The sequence below is a fragment of the Pseudophryne corroboree genome, chromosome 6 (assembly GCF_028390025.1).
Source record: "Pseudophryne corroboree isolate aPseCor3 chromosome 6, aPseCor3.hap2, whole genome shotgun sequence".
Lineage (NCBI taxonomy): Eukaryota > Metazoa > Chordata > Amphibia > Anura > Myobatrachidae > Pseudophryne > Pseudophryne corroboree.
Window position 1 is genome coordinate 471,052,533 of NC_086449.1, and position 19,974 is coordinate 471,072,506.

Consider the following 19,974-nt stretch of genomic DNA (forward strand, 5'->3'; position numbering starts at 1 on the left):
TATCAAGAATATACATGATCCAAGGTGAATTTTTTACACACATAGGATTAGATTAGGAAAATTTAATAAAATGTTCTGGTCCTGCCTCAGAAAATGAGATAAGAAAGGATGTAGACACTGCAAAGTCATACGTCCATTTCAACCCGACCAGTACAGGCAATCTGTATTAATGAGACTTAGTTGGTCAATTTGAGTAATAAGTCTGTCAACAATCAAAATAAATTATTGTCATTGACAGGACAATACCAGATTTATGCTGTTAGTTGCTCAACTGCACAAGGTAAGCTCAGGCTGTATATATACTAGGAGAACTATGGTTGGTTCTTCAACCTAGGATGTGCACCTTCCCAAAGGAAAAGTAGGTGAAAATTAAGGAAGAAGTGGTGATACTGCTGTTGAAGTCACATACCACACATCAAATGATATGATTGATGCTCTACAACACTGGGTATTCCCTGTGAGTCTCCTCTTCAGGTACTGACCCAGCCCAACACTGTTTCGCTTCCAAGATCGGACGAGATCGGGCATTAGCAGTGTGGTTTGATAGTAGGGAAGGTGGGTCAGACTCCAATGAGAGTGCACCTAAATAAGAGGAGGGTGATTGTTTTTGTCACAAGAGTAAAGTGTGGATCTGCTTTTCATGTTAGGCAGGAGACATCAAATCCCACATTGGTGGTATTGTGTCCCTGGATCATAAATGAGAGTCCACGGAAGGAAAAGTAATGAAGGAAAGAACACAATTAATTCTTTGATTGCTATGTTGCATGCAATAGTAAAACAGCCATATATTGATTCTAATTGGACCGTTCAAAGCTCGGGAGGTGCACACAGAATGATTCTACTGTAAAGTAGCAGCTGGACTTTAAATTCATATAATGTGCAGAATTGCTCTAAATGATGCTAGTATAGATTATGTATATGGTTAAATATTTCTGCATGCAAGAAGAATACACATGTACAGAGATTCGAAGTACATGGAGATCACTGTAATCATATAAAAATGACAATGTTATAGATTGTTAATACTGGTACATGAAGTTGAAGCTTAGTGAAAAAATACACCAAGGAATATTTCTGCATGCAAGCACAATACACTTGTACTGAGATTAGAAGCACAAAGAAATCACTGTAGTCATATAAAATGACGATAGTATGGATTACTAATACTGGTACATGAAATTGAATCTTAGTAAAAATGCACTAAGAAATAACTATAGTCACATGAAAAATGACAAAAACTGTAAATTACTACTGCTGGTGTATGCAGCTGGGTCTTTAGTGAAAAAATGCACTATTATGGGCTGTGGCTAGAATCAGAGAGACAGCTGTAGCCACATAATGGAGTACCTGACCTGAATATTTTCAGGGATAAGGTGCAGTTTTCTGATGCAGCGGCTGAGGCCAGTAAGCTGGATTGGACAATCTTGCACTGAGGCTAGGACCAGGGATCCAGTATAACCGGATAGAAGGGACCCAAAGTATTGGATTGGAAAACGCGTTTCACCCCATAGGGCTTGTTCACTTCCAGGAAGTGAACAAGCCCTATGGGGTGAAACGCGTTTTCCAATCCAATACTTTGGGTCCCTTCTATCCGGTTATACTGGATCCCTGGTCCTAGCCTCAGTGCAAGATTGTCCAATCCAGCTTACTGGCCTCAGCCGCTGCATCAGAAAACTGCACCTTATCCCTGAAAATATTCAGGTCAGGTACTCCATTATGTGGCTACAGCTGTCTCTTTGATTCTAGCCACAGCCCATAATAGTGCATTTTTTCACTAAAGACCCAGCTGCATACACCAGCAGTAGTAATTTACAGTTTTTGTCATTTTTCATGTGACTATAGTTATTTCTTAGTGCATTTTTACTAAGATTCAATTTCATGTACCAGTATTAGTAATCCATACTATCGTCATTTTATATGACTACAGTGATTTCTTTGTGCTTCTAATCTCAGTACAAGTGTATTGTGCTTGCATGCAGAAATATTCCTTGGTGTATTTTTTCACTAAGCTTCAACTTCATGTACTAGTATTAACAATCTATAACATTGTCATTTTTATATGATTACAGTAATCTCCATGTACTTCGAATCTCTGTACATGTGTATTCTTCTTGCATGCAGAAATATTTAACCATATACATAATCTATACTAGCATCATTTAGAGCAATTCTGCACATTATATGAATTTAAAGTCCAGCTGCTACTTTACAGTAGAATCATTCTGTGTGCACCTCCCGAGCTTTGAACGGTCCAATTAGAATCAATATATGGCTGTTTTACTATTGCATGCAACATAGCAATCAAAGAATTAATTGTGTTCTTTCCTTCATTACTTTTCCTTCCGTGGACTCTCATTTATGATCCAGGGACACAATACCACCAATGTGGGATTTGATGTCTCCTGCCTAACATGAAAAGCAGATCCACACTTTACTCTTGTGACAAAAACAATCACCCTCCTCTTATTTAGGTGCACTCTCATTGGAGTCTGACCCACCTTCCCTACTATCAAACCACACTGCTAATGCCCGATCTCGTCCGATCTTGGAAGCGAAACAGTGTTGGGCTGGGTCAGTACCTGAAGAGGAGACTCACAGGGAATACCCAGTGTTGTAGAGCATCAATCATATCATATGATGTGTGGTATGTGACTTCAACAGCAGTATCACCACTTCTTCCTTAATTTTCACCTACTTTTCCTTTGGGAAGGTGCACATCCTAGGTTGAAGAACCAACCATAGTTCTCCTAGTATATATACAGCCTGAGCTTACCTTGTGCAGTTGAGCAACTAACAGCATAAATCTGGTATTGTCCTGTCAATGACAATAATTTATTTTGATTGTTGACAGACTTATTACTCAAATTGACCAACTAGGTCTCATTAATACAGATTGCCTGTACTGGTCGGGTTGAAATGGACGTATGACTTTGCAGTGTCTACATCCTTTCTTATCTCATTTTCTGAGGCAGGACCAGAACATTTTATTACATTTTCCTAATCTAATCCTATGTGTGTAAAAAATTCACCTTGGATCATGTATATTCTTGATAATGGGCAATTACATTGATCTTAATGAATACCTTAATAAAATTATGTTTTATCAGTACTTTGTATAATTAATTGGATAATCACGAGAAGTGATTACAATTAGATAAGAGTGCGCCCACACAAGAGCCTTCTTCCTTCTCCCCTTCCTTACATATGTCCTTTCTGGCTCTGGGCGCACCACCAAGCTGGACACGGAATTTAGGATTTACAAATATAATTGTCCACTTTTGGTATTTCTTGATTAAATGTGTATTATCTATATGACCAGTGCCGGGTCGCTCCTTTTTTTGTTCTGTTGTAGTTGCACTGCAGTCAACTACTGTATGCCTTAGCACCACTGTGTGTTAATTTCTGTTTTCCTTGACAATCATAGGATTAATGCAGAGCCCTCACCTTCTGGGACAGATTGTTAGATTTTGTGTTCTAATTATGTGTTACATTATTTATTAAGTTATGCTTAAAATGTTAATGTTCTAGTTAGAGATGAGCGGGTTCGGCTCTCCGAGATCCGAACCCCCCTGGACTTCACCTATTTTACACAGTTCCGAGGCAGCCTCGGATCTTCCCGCCTTGCTCGGTTAACCCGAACGTGGCCGAACGTCATCATCCTGCTGTCGGATTCTCGCGAGATTCGTATTCTATATAAAGAGCCGCGCGTCGCCGCCATTTTCACTCATGCATTGGAGATTGAACGGAGAGGATGTGGCTACGTTCTCTCCCTGAAAAGTTCTATATCTGTGCTCAGTGTGCTGCAAATTTCTGTGCTCAGTGTGCTGCAAATATCTGTGCTCAGTGTGCTGCAAATATCTACGTTCTCTGCCTGAAAAGCTCCATATCTGTGCTCGGTGTGCTGCAAATATCTGTGCTCAGTGTGCTGCATTTTGGTGACCAACAGTATATAGTTGTACAGTACAGTAAGCCATTGCTGTATCTTGCAGCTCTGTGTCACTGCAAGTATCCATTCCATATCGGTCCTGCATTTTTGTGAGCAGTATATATAGTAGTACAGTGCAGCATTTTGGTGACCAACAGTATATAGTTGTACAGTACAGTAGGCCATTGTTGTATCTTGCAGCTCTGTGTCACTGCAAGTATGCATTCCATATCTGTGCTGCATTTTTGTGAGCAGTATATATAGTAGTACAGTGCAGCATTTTGGTGACCAACAGTATATAGTTGTACAGTACAGTAGGCCATTGCTATTTATATAATAATATTACTGGCATATAATTTCACACATTAAAAAATGGAGAACAAAAATGTGGAGGGTGAAATAGGGAAAGATCAAGATCCACTTCTACCTAGTGCTGAAGCTGCTGCCACTAGTCATGGCAGAGACGATTCAATGCCATCAACGTCGTCTGCCAAGGCCGATGCCCAATGTCATAGTAGAGAGCATGTAAAATCCAAAAAACAAAATTCAGTAAAATGACCCAAAAATCTAATTTAAAAGCGTCTGAGGAGAAGTGTAAACTTGCCAATATGCCATTTACGACACGGAGTGGCAAGGAACGGCTGAGGCCCTGGCCTATGTTCATGGCTAGTGGTTCAGCTTCACATGAGGATGGAAGCACTCATCCTCCCGCTCGAAAACTGAAGAATTAAGATGGCAAAAGCACAGCAAAGAACTGTGCATTCTTCTAAATCACAAATCTCCAAGGAGAGTCCAATTGAGTCGGTTGCGATGCCTGACCTTCCCAACACTGGACGGGAAGAGGTGGCTCCTTCCACCAATTGCACACCCCCTGGAAGTGCTGGAGGGAGCACCCACAGTCCAGTTCCTGATAGTCAAATTGAAGATGTCACTGTTGAAGTACACCAGGATGAGGATATGGGTGTTGCTGGCGCTGAGGAGGAAATTGACAAGGAGGATTCTGATGGTGAGGTGGTTTGTTTAAGTCAGGCACCCGGGGAGACACCTGTTGCCCGTGGGATGAATATGGCTATTGACATGCCTGGTCAAATTTAAAAAAAAATCACCTCTTCGGTGTGGAATTATTTTAACAGAAATGCGGACAACAGGTGTCAAACCGTATGTTGCCTTTCTCCAGCTGTAATAAGTAGGGGTAAGGATGTTAACCATCTAGGAACATCCTCCCTTATATGTCACCTGGAGTGCATTCATTAGAAGTCATTGACAAGTTCAAAAACTTTGGGTGACAGTGGAAGCAGTTCACTGACAACTAAATCCCTTCCTCTTGTACCCAAGCTCCCGCAAACCACACCACCAACTCCCTCATGTCAATTTCCTCCTCCTTAGACAGGAACGCCAATAGTCCTGCAGGCCATGTCACTGGCAAGTCTAACGAGTCCTCTCCTGACTGGGATTCCTCCGATGGATCCTTGAGTGTAACGCCTACTGCTGCTGGCGCTGCTGTTGTTGCTGCTGGGAGTCGATCATCATCCCAGAGGGGAAGTCGGAAGACCACTTGTACTACTTCCAGTAAGCAATTGACTATCCAACAGTCCTTTGCGAGGAAGATGAAATATCACAGCAGCAGTCATCCTGTTGCAAAGCGGATAACCCAGGCCTTGGCAGCTGTGTTGGTGTTAGACATGCATCCGGTATCCGGCGTTAGTTCACAGGAACTTAGAGAATTTCTCGAGGTAGTGTGTCCCCAGTACCAAATACCATCTAGGTTCCACTTCTCTAGGCAGGCGATACTGAGAATGTACAGAGAAGTCAGAAAAAGACTCACCAGTGTTCTAAAAAATGCAGTTGTACCCAATGTCCACTTAACCACGGACATGTGGACAAATGGAGCAGGGCAGACTAAGGACTATATGACTGTGACAGCCCACTGGGTATATGTATTGCCTCCTGCAGCAAGAACAGCAGCGGCGGCACCAGTAACAGCATCTCACAAACGCCAACTCGTTCCTAGGCAGGCTATGCTTTGTATCACCTCTTTCCATAAGAGGCACACAGCTGACAACCTCTTACCGAAACTGAGGAACATCATCGCAGAATGGCTTACCCCAATTGGACTCTCCTGGAGATTTATGACATCGGACAACGCCACCAATATTGTGCGTGCATTACATGTGGGCAAATTCCAGCACGTCCCATGTTTTGCACATACATTGAATTTGGTGGTACAGAATTTTTTTTTAAATGACAGGGGCGTGCAAGAGATGCTGTCGGTGGCCCGAAGAATTGCAGGCCACTTTCGGCATTCAGCCACCGCGTGCCGAAGACTGGAGCGCCAGCAAACACTCCTGAACTTGCCCCGCCATCATCTGAAGCAAGAGGTGGTAACGAGGTGGAATTCAACCCTCTATATGCTTCAGAGGATGGAGGAGCAACAAAAGGCCATTCAAGCCTATACATCTGCCTACGATATAGGCAAAGGAGGGGGATTGCACCTGACTCAAGCGCAGTGGAGAATGATTTCAACATTGTGCAAGGTTCTGCAACCCTTTGAACTTGCCGCACGTGAAGTCAGTTCAGACACTGCCAGCCTGAGTCAGGTCATTCCCCTCATCAGGCTTTTGCAGAAGCCACTGGAGAGATTGAAGGAGGAGCTAAAAGGGAGCAATTCCGCTAGGCATGTGGGACTTGTGGATGGAGTCCTTCATTCGCTTAACCAGGATTCACGGGTGGTCAATCTGTTGAAATCAGAGCACTACATTTTTGCCACCATGCTCGATCCTAGATTTAAAGCCTACGTTGTATCTCTCTTTCCGGCAGACACAAGGCTGCAAAGGTTCAAAGACCTGCTGGTGAGACACTTGTCAACTCAAGCGGAACGTGACCCGTCAACAGCTCCTCCTTCACATTCTCCCGCAACTGGGGCTGCGAGGAAAAGGCTAAGAATTCCGAGCCCACCCACTGGCGGTGATGCAGGGCAGTCTGGAGCGAGTGCTGACATCTGGTCCAGACTGATTACTGACATGTCGTCTACTGTCACTGCATATGATTCTGTCACCATTGAAAGAATAGTGGAGATTATATGAGTAACAGCATCCAAGTAGGCATGTCAGACAGTCCATATGTATACTGGCAGGAAAAAGAGGCAATTTGGAGGCCCTTGCAAAAACTGGCTTTATTTTACCTAAGTTGCCCCTCCTCAGTGTGTACTCCGAAAGAGTGTTTAGTGCAGCCAGTCACCTTGTCAGCGATCGGCGTACAAGGTTACTTCCACAAAATGTAGAGATGATGATGTTCATCAAAATGAATTACAATCAATTCCTCTGTGGAGACATTCACCAGCAATTGCCTCCAGAAAGTACACAGGGGCCTGAGATGGTAGATTCCAGTGGGGACGAATTAATACTCTGTGAGGAGGTGGATGTACACAGTGAAAGGGGTGAGGAATCGGAGGATGATGATGAGGTTGACATCTTGCCTCTGTAGAGCCAGTTTGAGCAAGGAGAGATTGATTGCTTCTTTTTTTGGTGGGGGCCCAAACCAACCAGTCATTTCAGCCACAGTTGTGTGGCAGACCCTGTGGCTGAAATGATGGGTTTGTTAAAGTGTGCATGTCCTGTTTATACAACATAAGGGTGGGAGGACCCAAGGACAATTCCAACTTGCACCTCTTTTTTTATGTATTTATCTTTGCATCATGTGATGTTTGGGGCCAATTGTTTTAAGTGCCATCCTGTGTGACACTGCAGTGCCACTCCTAGATGGGCCAGGTGTTTGTGCCGCCCACTTGTGTCGCTTAGCTTATCCATCCAGCGACCACAGTGCACCTCTTTTTCTCTTTTCTTTGCATCATGTGCTGTTTGGGGACTATTTTTTTAAGTGCTATCCTGTCTGACACTGCAGTGCCACTCCAAGATGGGCCAGGTGTTTGTGCCGCCCACTTGGGTCGCTTAGCTTAGTCATCCAGCGACCTTGGTGCAAATTTTAGGACTAAAAATAATATTGTGAGGTGTGAGGTGTTCAGAATAGACTGGAAATGAATGTAAATTATGGTTATTGAGGTTAATAATACTATAGGATCAAAATGACCCCCAAATTCTATTAATTAAGCTGTTTTTGAGGGGTTTTTGAAAAAAAAAAACACCCGAATCCAAAACACACTGCAGAACTGAATCCAAAACCAAAACACAAAACCCAAAAAATTTCCGGTGCACATCTCTAGTTCTAGTACATGATTAAACACATTTTCATACATTAAATGCACAAATATTAAAGTAATCCAATAAAGATATTATATTACTAGGTAATATCATATGACATATATTACATATAACATATATATATATATATATATATATATATATATATATATATATTGTCCATATGTATATTAAATGTTAAGAATGTTAAGAAATTCCCCAGGTGTTTATTAACTGATATTAACTGATATGCTTGGGTGTGGTTCCTGTCTCTTTAAAAGAGTGAGACATGGCCTAAACCCATGAGAGAAGCATACTGTGTATATAAAATCCAAAAGATGCCTGAGACTGAGAGCAATGCTCAGATCTTTGAAAGTCAGTGTAGGGACTGACCAAATGGGAATGGCCGTGAAGTGGCTGGTCAGCTTAACAATATTTTGGAACTAACATTCCCTGAATTCAGATGAATTACAGTTTGAAGTGTTAATATTAGGTGAGTGCTGAATTTGTATGATTTTTATATACAGTATATATATATATATATATAACATACTGTATAATCTATATAGCTTGTATGCAAAATTCAAGTCATTACTTAGTTCATGGAATGGGATGGTATCAGAATCCCGGCAGTAAGGATCCCGACAGCCAGAATGCTAACAGCGTCATCCTGGTCAGAATCCTAACGGCTCCTGGTAATCTTTTTATCCCTAACCTAACCCTCCCGCAGCCTAACCCTAACCATCACCTCTCACATCCTAACTCTAACCACCACCTCCCCCCACAGCCTAACCCTAACCATCCCATTCCTCCCTCCCCACAGCCTAACCCTGACCGTCCCCCAGTGCCTAACCCTAATCCTAACCCTAGCAGTACTTACTATCCAGATCCCTTGGGATTCTGACCATTGGGATTTGTTGGATTTTGACCACCAGGATGCCACTGTTGGCATTTTGTCAGGACCCCAATTGCTGGGATCCTGACTGCATCCCCTTGGAATTTATCCTAACCTAGGACACATATTAAAACTCACTACTCGGGTTCACCTACGAAAACAAAAAGTAAACAAAAAACCTGTGCTACTACCATTCTTTTTTAATGTACTTTCCATTGAAGTACCATCAATATTCTATCAGTCATTATAAGTATGATTTCTACATTCTACACAATCAGTAAATTCTATTTCCTCTAGTTCCCAGACAAGGAACAATACAGTACATCATACAGACATTAAGTGTAGTTTGTATGGATCTACTAGTCAACTTTATAACTTGCAAGTATATTTACAGCTGCCATTTATATATCTGACTTTACCATTGTAAAAAGTAAAATACACAATTATGTGTAATATGTCGGCTAGTCAGACAGTTGTCTATTGATTCATAGAAAATGCTCTGCAATCTTTTTCTTACTTGAGACATTATTTGTGTATATACTTGTCATGTAAGTATATTACTAATGGCAAGTCATGTATCTGTGTATTATGAATCTGATGCAATCACTAAAAATTACTTTTCAAAATTGCTGTACTATACAGTAGCTACTTGCTTTTTCTTACACATCAGTAGAAGAAAATATCTAATTTTCTAAATGATGAACATTCTAATGCATTCCTGAATATCTACTGGATTTAAACTTATTGTATATAACATATATCCATGTACAGATTCATTTTTATTTTTTTACTTAGAAACAAAAGCAATGCATCAGCGTAATGTTTAGAACCATGTATTTAAATGCAATTAAATTTCTGGTATGATTTTTTTCCCCCTTAAGGCTATACAATATAGTAATTTTAGCTGAAAATATGAAGAGGTCATTGTAAGAACAGTATATCCAACTTACTGAGTCTCTGCTTTATCTCAATTAATAAAATTACATCTCACAGATGATCAAGGGATTGCTTAGATTTAAAAAATGTAAAGGATATAATTTATTGGTCAATGAAAATCTCCAATTTAAATTATTTTGATTCACTATTTTATTTTTCTTTCACATCACAACTGTTCCATAGTTTCAATTATTTCCCTTGCCAAGCAAAACCCAACAACTGTGTTTTTCAATATTTAAGTTATAAGGAATTAATTATATTGTGGGTTTTTTGTGTGCGCTACTATAAGATAATGGGCCTCCCTCATTCAGAAGAGGACACTGAAGTGACTGCAGCTGCATCTACTGGCGGTCGCCTATCTGCGGTTTTATGCTAATGCCAGTACTAACCTTTGTGTACATCTGTGCAGACTGAGATGCCACTTTCTGCATCCATAGGTGATAAAATACTGATTGGTGCATCTTAGATTTACAGTACACCAACCACATGGCAGATGTAATTTCTCTGTCCAAGTATTGTTTCCAGTGTGAGTAGTTGAGTTTGTGTACACAACCACTTTCACTGATATGCCTGTGACATTCACATGACACTCCCATAAAACAGACTCCCAGCTTGTGCTAAGACACCACCCTGTCACTGCCTAGGAATGCCCACTACAGTTTTTATACAGGACTCTGTGCATACATCTGAAATTAATTGCAACTGTGATTCTGTGTGGTCACAATTGGGATGCATCCAATGGGGTCCATCTTAGACACATTTGCAGTAGCAAAAAATATGTCCATTACGCCTGCTATTGGCACTGTGTCCACCTCTGAATCAGGCACCGTTGGGTTTCAACTATGAAATAATTATCACTGGTAGTACCCTATGAAGTTTATATAATAAATGCTATATAATAGGGGAAACATATAACTTCTTCTAAAACTATATAAACTACTGTATATATACTATACAGATGTATGCATCATGGCATGTAAATAGCTTGTCACGCCCATGGCACAGTACGCCATAATGAGGCAACATTTTGCACAATGCGATCCTATGTGATCGCATGTCACCCCTGTCTGTCTGCCCCTCCCCTTTAGAATGTAAGTACTCACAAGCAGGGCCCTCAACCCCTCATGTGCTTTTCCAACTCTTACTTAAACCAACTTTGACGGCATCAAATCCCGCGGTTTTCTGCCACCCTGATACTTATGTCAGTGTCATCTGCTGCTGTAGCTATGTTTATTTACCTTGTACTTGTCCTGTATTGTCTTCAACTGTAAGTCACTATTTTCCAGTTTTGATTATTTGTTTATGTACTCTGTAATTGGATCCCTTGTGGTGCCATATAAATAAAGGATAATAATAATAATAATAATAATAATAGTAATAAATAATAATAATAATAATAAAAAATGTTATATTAGCAAGCACTTTTTCACAGCATGCATGCAGCGGCACAGATACAAGAGACCACACCTTTGGGGGCCTCTGCACATGCAAATATTTGCAATCGTACCTGAATGAGGGCCATAGATCTGTATAAGGAGTCTATTGCACCAGAGTCTACTGCAAATGTGCAAGCTCTCCAGGAAAATTGTGCAGTTGGCATTTTCCTGGTGATTTCTTCAGAAATGTGGTGCTGGAGCCATATATCTAATTACAGCAGCATGAAAATAGTGCTGACAACCACAAGGTAAATAATTTCATTGGGCGCAGGGTGTGTGATGTGGGCCCCATTAAGCTAGGGGTCCATGTTCAGCCATTACAGCTACACAATTGGTAGCTGTGTGAAGGCAGTGTTTATTGGCACAATGGTTTCATATGAAAGAATGTATAATTATACCTGTATCATACACTCCATAGCAAAAATAATTAAACTCTCAATATAATAAAAGATAATACACAAAGCTAGAAGATAATACATAAATATCTTAATTACAGTAACAAAAACAGTTTTCTCGTAGCACATGGTTACAAAAATGTCACAAGAAAAAAAAGAAAAAAGTTTATAAAGGTCGCTATAAAAAATACATTCACAAACTATTAGTATGCATGCCATATAACATTTTAGAAAAGTCTACTCAACTTGAATCACTTAGACAAATTGGATTGTAATCTATAACATGCATGGATGCATTTCAATTCTTAATGTCTAGATACTGTTGCATTGCAATCAATATATTATAGGTATTATACTAACAGTAGAACAATTATTATCTGCATGTAATGACCCTGGACAGTATTGATTTACTTACTGTGCTTAATGTCAGCATTTTGGCTGCAGGTATCAATAAAGATCACTTAGAGAATGAGCTGAAAAGTTGATAATTTCTAGATTTGTTTGTTGCTAATTTAGTAGTTAATAGACTGTTTTAAAAAATGTTTTAATTTTTTAAATGTGTATTTTTTTGTAGACATATTCACCATTTTTCTGTAATGATTTTTAATTTTAATTTCACTTGACAGTTTCTAAATTCTGTTTATATTATAAATAGTTGTATTGCTCACACTGTGTATAGAAATCATTTCTGTATTGAGTGATTTGGTAATAAACACTAAAAACCATTGAATTGTTCCAATTTGTGGCAGAAATATTGCTCAATTTGTGGCATACAAATGGACAACATTTCTCTTTATTTTATTATACTTTTAGTCCAAATACTTGCAATTAAACAGCACACATTAGTTTTATAAAATAGAGATATTTTATTTAGATATTTATTTAATGTAACTTTTATTTTTTTTAAATAAAAATACTGTTAACCCTATGGGCAGCCTGAGATATATCACTTGCCATTTTATGTAGAGATTGTGCTGATTTGTCATTCCGAGTTGATCGCAGCCAGCAACGTTTTGCTGCTGCAATCAACTAGTCCACGCCTATGGGGGAGTGTATTTTAGCTTAGCAGGGCTGCGATCGCTTGTGCAGCCCTGCTAAACTAAAAAAATTTCAAGTAAAAGAAGACTAGCCCTGGACATACTTACCCTGTGCGACGATCTCTGCGATGCTGGGGCCGGCTTTGACGTCAGACATCCGCCCTCGGTTGTGCTGGAAATGCCTGCGTTTCCTTCTCCACTCCCTGAAAACAGTCTCCAATGGTCTGGTGACGCCCAGGTATGCCTTCTTTCTGTCAATCTTTTTGCGGTCGGCTGTGCGACCACTTTCTTCGTACTCCTGGACGTCACACGGCGACCCATGTCGCCGGGCAACGTTGCGCACGTGCAGTGCGGCTGGCGCGCATGCGCATTCCGGACCCGTTTGCTCTGCAGCGACAAACTGCTGCGTGCGCACGGGTCGGAATGACCCCCCTTATGTCAAGAATCTGACATTCAACTTTCATTTCATTTAATAAGTTATTCTTCACATACCTGTTCTTTAGGTCAGGTTTTCTTGTTGTTCTTGTGTTGTGGAGCTGATGCATGGACATCGCCATGTTGGATCTTGTCAACTGATCGCATTTCCTCCAGTTAGATTGTTCCTTTCCTCAGTTGACTCTGGCAGCCAATCTGTTGACCTGCAGCTTCTATGTAAACATTTTCCTGTTCACAAGCTATGGCCAGAACACCAAGTCACATTGTTATTCCTGGCTCCTGTTAGCAGAAAGTCTACAGTTCCTATTTCACTTCAGTACCTCTGTATTGCCGGGCTTTCGTCCTGTAAATTTTCTAAGACAATAATTTATCCTGTGTTCCCTGTGTATCTGATCAGCTAAGTTTCATTATTTCCAAGCTACATATTTTACCTGTTAGGCTCCAGCTGCACCTCAAATCTGGAATCTGTTCCTGAAATCTACAGCCTTGTTCATGAGCCTGCATCTAGTTCTGCTGTTACTCTCTCCTGATTACACATTCACATGTGAGCCTCATGTAATCTCTCCAGAGTATTTTGCCTGCTATTTTTCAAGTATTACAGAGTTTATTCCTTTTTAGCCAGTTGTTTCATGCCCCTAGATTAGTGCACCATTTATTCTCCTTCAGTGTTTCTGATTCCTGGCATTCACTTAACCTCTGGTTGTCCTGCATGCAAGATTTCTATCTGCTTCTTGTTCAAGTTCCAGTATGCTACTGAATGTTCATTCTAAAGAACATCATCATCTCAGTTCTGTGCTGTTAGCACCTTGCTCTTCTGATATATCCAGCATTATCCTGCAGTAAGTACTGTATTTATTATTCTGTGTGCATTTTCACAGCCTTTTTCCTCTGTACAAGCACTACTTTTACAGTCACAGTTTCCAAGTATCCTGAGGCTCTACTGCATTATAGGTTCTCACCTGGCTCTCAGTATTTATGATCCTAGCCCAGCAGACACAGCCACCAGTTACAGCCCAGTGTCCAGTCACAGTACCGCTGTTCCTAGCACAGCATCCTGAACCAACGATACAAGCCCAGAGTCCAGTTATAAAACCAATGTTTCTAGCAAAGCATCCAGAACCACTGGTAACAGCCTGTTGTACAGTCACAGAGCCACTGTTCTCAGCCCAGCATTCAGTACCACTGGTTCTAGCCCAGTGTCCAACTTTCATCTACTGATTATAGCCCAGCGTCCAGTTCCACCAGCACCAGCCCAGTGTCCTGTTCGATTGGTTCTGGCACAGTTTCCAGTTCCACTGCTTCCTGCCCAGTGTACAGTCCAAGGGCCACCAGTCCTGGTTGGTGTACAGTCCAAGTACTGCCAGCCCTGCCTGGTGAACAGTCCAATTGCCACCAGTCCCGTCTGGACTTCAGTTCCACCAGCATCGTCCTGGTGTTTAGTATTCCAGCATTACCCCAGAGTCTGCTTCAGCAAGTATCACTACTTAAGTGCTCAGCTACTTACTCAAGCCTCATCTACATCCCAATGGTTCCAATTCCTGTACCCACAGACAAATTCAGATTCCTACGTATCCAGACAGGATGGATCCTGTCAGTGTACCTTTGTAATCCCTATTGCAGAATTTCTTTGTCAACCAATTAAGCAAATTAACAACATGATCTGTGCTTTATGGTTTGGGATATTCATCCCTTTGCTACTGTACCATAGCTCATCCTCTCTGTTAATACAAAAATAGACCATGTGATTATCCATTATTCTAATTAGAGATGAGCGGGTTCAAATCTCAGAGATCCGAACCGCTTCGAACTTCACAATCTAAGGGGTATATTTACTAACATTCGTAATTTTCGGAAAAAGGTCAAAGTTCAATCACGAATGACATCGAAAGTGTAAAACTGCAACTTTTTGAATTTATTACGCCTAAATTACTAAGCTGTCGAATTCGGATTTTTCATTTGTTCCGATGTCGATGTCATTCGTGTTTTTTCCCCGCTTTTTACGGCAGTGATTAGCAAAACACTGCCGACTTTATCACAATGAATCTCGGCCGGATCTGTGTGATCCGTGCTGGGGTTCATTTTTTTTTAATTATAAATAAACACTGTAAAACTGAGAAAAAAAATGCGTGGGGTCCCCCCTCCTAAGCATAACCAGCCTCGGGCTCTTTGAGCCGACCCTGGTTGCAGAAATATGGGGGAAAAAATGACAGGGGTTCCCCCATATTTAAGCAACCAGCATCGGGCTCTGCGCCTGGTCCTGGTTCCAAAAATACGGGGGACAAAAAGAGTAGGGGTCCCCCGTATTTTTAAAACCAGCACCGGGCTCCACTAGCTGGACAGATAATGCCACAGCCGGGGGTCACTTTTATATAGTGCCCTGCGGCCGTGGCATCAAAAATCTAACTAGTCACCCCTGGCCGGGGTACCCTGGGGGAGTGGGGACCCCTTCAATCAAGGGGTCCACCCCCCAGCCACCCAAGGGCCAGGGGTGAAGCCCGAGGCTATCCCCCCCATCCAATTGGCTGCGGATGGGGGGCTGATAGCCTTTTGTGAAAATGAAAAGATATTGTTTTTAGTAGCAGTACTACAAGGCCCAGCAAGCCTCCCCCGCATGCTGGTACTTGGAGAACCACAAGTACCAGCATGCGGCGGAAAAACAGGCCCGCTGGTACCTGTAGTACTACTACTAAAAAAATACCCAAAAAAAGACAATACACACACACCTTGAAAGTAAAGTTTTATTACATGCATCCAAACAAACATACATACATACTTACCTTATGTTCACACGAGGGTCTGTCCTCTTCTCCAGTAGAATCCATGGGGTACCTGTTGAATAAATTCTACTCACCAGATCCAGGGTCCCAGGCTCCTCGTAGCATCCATTTGTAATCCACGTACTTGAATAAAATAAAAAAACGGAGAGCCGAGCCACGCACTGAAAGGGGACCCATGTTTGCACATGGGCCCCCTTTCCCCGTATGCCAGAAACCCACTCTGACTGATGTCTAAGTGGGTTTCTTCAGCCAATCAGGGAGCGCCACGTTGTAGCACCCTCCTGATCGGCTGTGTGCTCCTGTACTGTCTGACAGGCGGCACACGGCAGTGTTACAATGTAGCGCCTATGCGCTCCATTGTAACCAATGGTGGTAACTTTGTGGTCAGCGGTGAGGTCACTTTCGGTCAACCGCTGAGCAGAAAGTTCCCACCATTGGTTACAATGGAGCGCATAGGCGCTACATTGTAACACTGCCGTGTGCCGCCTGTCAGACACTACAGGAGCACACAGCCGATCAGGAGGGTGCTACAACGTGGCGCTCCCTGATTGGCTGAAGAAACCCACTTAGACATCAGTCAGAGTGGGTTTCTGGCATTCGGGGAAAGGGGGCCCATGTGCAAACATGGGTCCCTTTTCAGTGCGTGGCTCGGCTCTCCGTTTTTTTATTTTATTCAAGTACGTGGATTACAAATGGATGCTACGAGGAGCCTGGGACCCTGGATCTGGTGAGTAGAATTTATTCAACAGGTACCCCATGGATTCTACTGGAGAAGAGGACAGACCCTCGTGTGAACATAAGGTAAGTATGTATGTATGTTTGTGTGGATGCATGTAATAAAACTTTACTTTTAAGGTGTGTGTGTATTGTCTTTTTTTGGGTATTTTTTTTGTAGTAGTACTACAGGTACCAGCGGGCCCGTTTTTCCGCCGCATGCTGGTACTTGTGGTTCTCCAAGTACCAGCATGCGGGGGAGGCTTGCTGGGCCTTGTAGTACTGCTACTAAAAACAATATCTTTTCATTTTCACAAAAGGCTATCAGCCCCCCATCCGCAGCCAATTGGATGGGGGGGACAGCCTCGGGCTTCACCCCTGGCCCTTGGGTGGCTGGGGGGGGACCCCTTGATTGAAGGGGTCCCCACTCCCCCAGGGTACCCCGGCCAGGGGTGACTAGTTGGATTTTTGATGCCACGGCCGCAGGGCACTATATAAAAGTGACCCCCGGCTGTGGCATTATCTGTCCAGCTAGTGGAGCCCGGTGCTGGTTTTAAAAATACGGGGGACCCCCACTCTTTTTGTCCCCCGTATTTTTGGAACCAGGACCAGGCGCAGAGCCCGATGCTGGTTGCTTAAATATGGGGGAACCCCTGTCAATTTTTTCCCCATATTTCTGCAACCAGGATCGGCTCAAAGAGCCCGAGGCTGGTTATGCTTAGGAGGGGGGACCCCACGCAATTTTTTTTAAGAAAATAACCACTTTCCCACCCCTTCCCACTGATATACATGCACGGATCTCATGGATCCCTGCATGCCTATACAATCACGGATTAAAAAAGCAGGTCTGTTTTTTTTTCGCACTTTTTTACGAGTTGTAATTTTTCACGGCAGTGTTTGTTTGTTTTTTTGCTTTGCACTTCTTAGTAAATTACCGAGATTCATACTTAAACAGCCGCGTTTTGACCGATGGTGTATTCATTCGTAATTTTTTTATTGGACTTCCAAAAAATTACGAATGCCCTCATCACTGCCGTGATTATTGCTTAGTAAATTACCGAGATGACACTTTGATGAAAAAACGGCATCTCGGTCAAAATCGGGACCTTAGTAAATATACCCCTAAGATGGGAACCAAGTCTGACTCAGGAGTTCCCGCCAGACTCTGATCCCAGAACTAGGCAAAACGTCATCATCCCGCCCATTTTCACTCCATACTTGGATAGTGAGGGAGACAGATCTCTGTCTCTCTGTGGGTGGTGGCATCGGGTGGGTTCAGTGTGTGCTCTCTAGGAGTGCTGTCCTATGTGCTGTTAGGGGTGCTGTCCTGTCACTGTGGTGTCCTGTGATGTTAGGGGTAGAGATGAGCGCCTGAAATTTTTCGGGTTTTGTGTTTTGGTTTTGGGTTCGGTTCCGCGGCCGTGTTTTGGGTTCGACCGCGTTTTGGCAAAACCTCACCGAATTTTTTTTGTCGGATTCGGGTGTGTTTTGGATTCGGGTGTTTTTTTTAAAAAAACACTAAAAAACAGCTTAAATCATAGAATTTGGGGGTCATTTTGATCCCATATTATTATTAACCTCAAAAACCATAATTTCCACTCATTTTCAGTCTATTCTGAATACCTCACACCTCACAATATTATTTTTAGTCCTAAAATTTGCACCAAGGTCGCTGGATGACTAAGCTAAGCGACACTAGTGGCCGACACAAACACCTGGCCCATCTAGGAGTGGCACTGCAGTGTCACGCAGGATGTCCCTTCCAAAAAACCCTCCCCAATCAGCACATGACGCAAAGAAAAAAAGAGGCGCAATGAGGTAGCTGACTGTGTGAGTAAGATAAGCGACCCTAGTGGCCGACACAAACACCTGGCCCATCTAGGAGTGGCACTGCAGTGTCACGCAGGATGTCCCTTCCAAAAAACCCTCCCCAATCAGCACATGACGCAAAGAAAAAAAGAGGCGCAATGAGGTAGCTGACTGTGTGAGTAAGATAAGCGACCCTAGTGGCCGACACAAACACCGGGCCCATTTAGGAGTGGCACTGCAGTGTCACGCAGGATGTCCCTTCCAAAAAACCCTCCCCAATCAGCACATGACGCAAAGAAAAAAAGAGGCGCAATGAGGTAGCTGACTGTGTGAGTAAGATTAGCGACCCTAGTGGCCGACACAAACACCGGGCCCATTTAGGAGTGGCACTGCAGTGTCACGCAGGATGTCCCTTCCAAAAAACCCTCCCCAGTCAGCACATGACGCAAAGAAAAAAAGAGGCGCAATGAGGTAGCTGACTGTGTGAGTAAGATTAGCGACCCTAGTGGCCGACACAAACACCGGGCCCATTTAGGAGTGGCACTGCAGTGTCACGCAGGATGGCCCTTCCAAAAAACCCTCCCCAATCAGCACATGACGCAAAGAAAAAAAGAGGCGCAATGAGGTAGCTGACTGTGTGAGTAAGATTAGCGACCCTAGTGGCCGACACAAACACCGGGCCCATTTAGGAGTGGCACTGCAGTGTCACGCAGGATGTCCCTTCCAAAAAACCCTCCCCAATCAGCACATGACGCAAAGAAAAAAAGAGGCGCAATGAGGTAGCTGACTGTGTGAGTAAGATTAGCGACCCTAGTGGCCGACACAAACACCGGGCCCATTTAGGAGTGGCACTGCAGTGTCACGCAGGATGTCCCTTCCAAAAAACCCTCCCCAATCAGCACATGACGCAAAGAAAAAAAGAGGCGCAATGAGGTAGCTGACTGTGTGAGTAAGATTAGCGACCCTAGTGGCCGACACAAACACCGGGCCCATTTAGGAGTGGCACTGCAGTGTCACGCAGGATGTCCCTTCCAAAAAACCCTCCCCAATCAGCACATGACGCAAAGAAAAAAAGAGGCGCAATGTGGTAGCTGACTGTGTGAGTAAGATTAGCGACCCTAGTGGCCGACACAAACACCGGGCCCATTTAGGAGTGGCACTGCAGTGTCACGCAGGATGTCCCTTCCAAAAAACCCTCCCCAATCAGCACATGACGCAAAGAAAAAAAGAGGCGCAATGAGGTAGCTGACTGTGTGAGTAAGATTAGCGACCCTAGTGGCCGACACAAACACCGGGCCCATTTAGGAGTGGCACTGCAGTGTCACGCAGGATGTCCCTTCCAAAAAACCCTCCCCAATCAGCACATGACGCAAAGAAAAAAAGAGGCGCAATGAGGTAGCTGACTGTGTGAGTAAGATT

At 42.8% G+C, this 19,974-nt stretch overlaps 2 pseudogenes; one reads left to right on the top strand and one right to left on the bottom strand.

The window, feature by feature from the left end:
• Nucleotides 1-433: 433 nt before the first annotated feature.
• Nucleotides 434-552, bottom strand: LOC134937304 (5S ribosomal RNA; annotated as a pseudogene).
• A 1,949-nt stretch (nucleotides 553-2,501) lies between these two features.
• LOC134937305 (5S ribosomal RNA) lies at nucleotides 2,502-2,620 on the top strand (annotated as a pseudogene).
• Nucleotides 2,621-19,974: the final 17,354 nt, after the last annotated feature.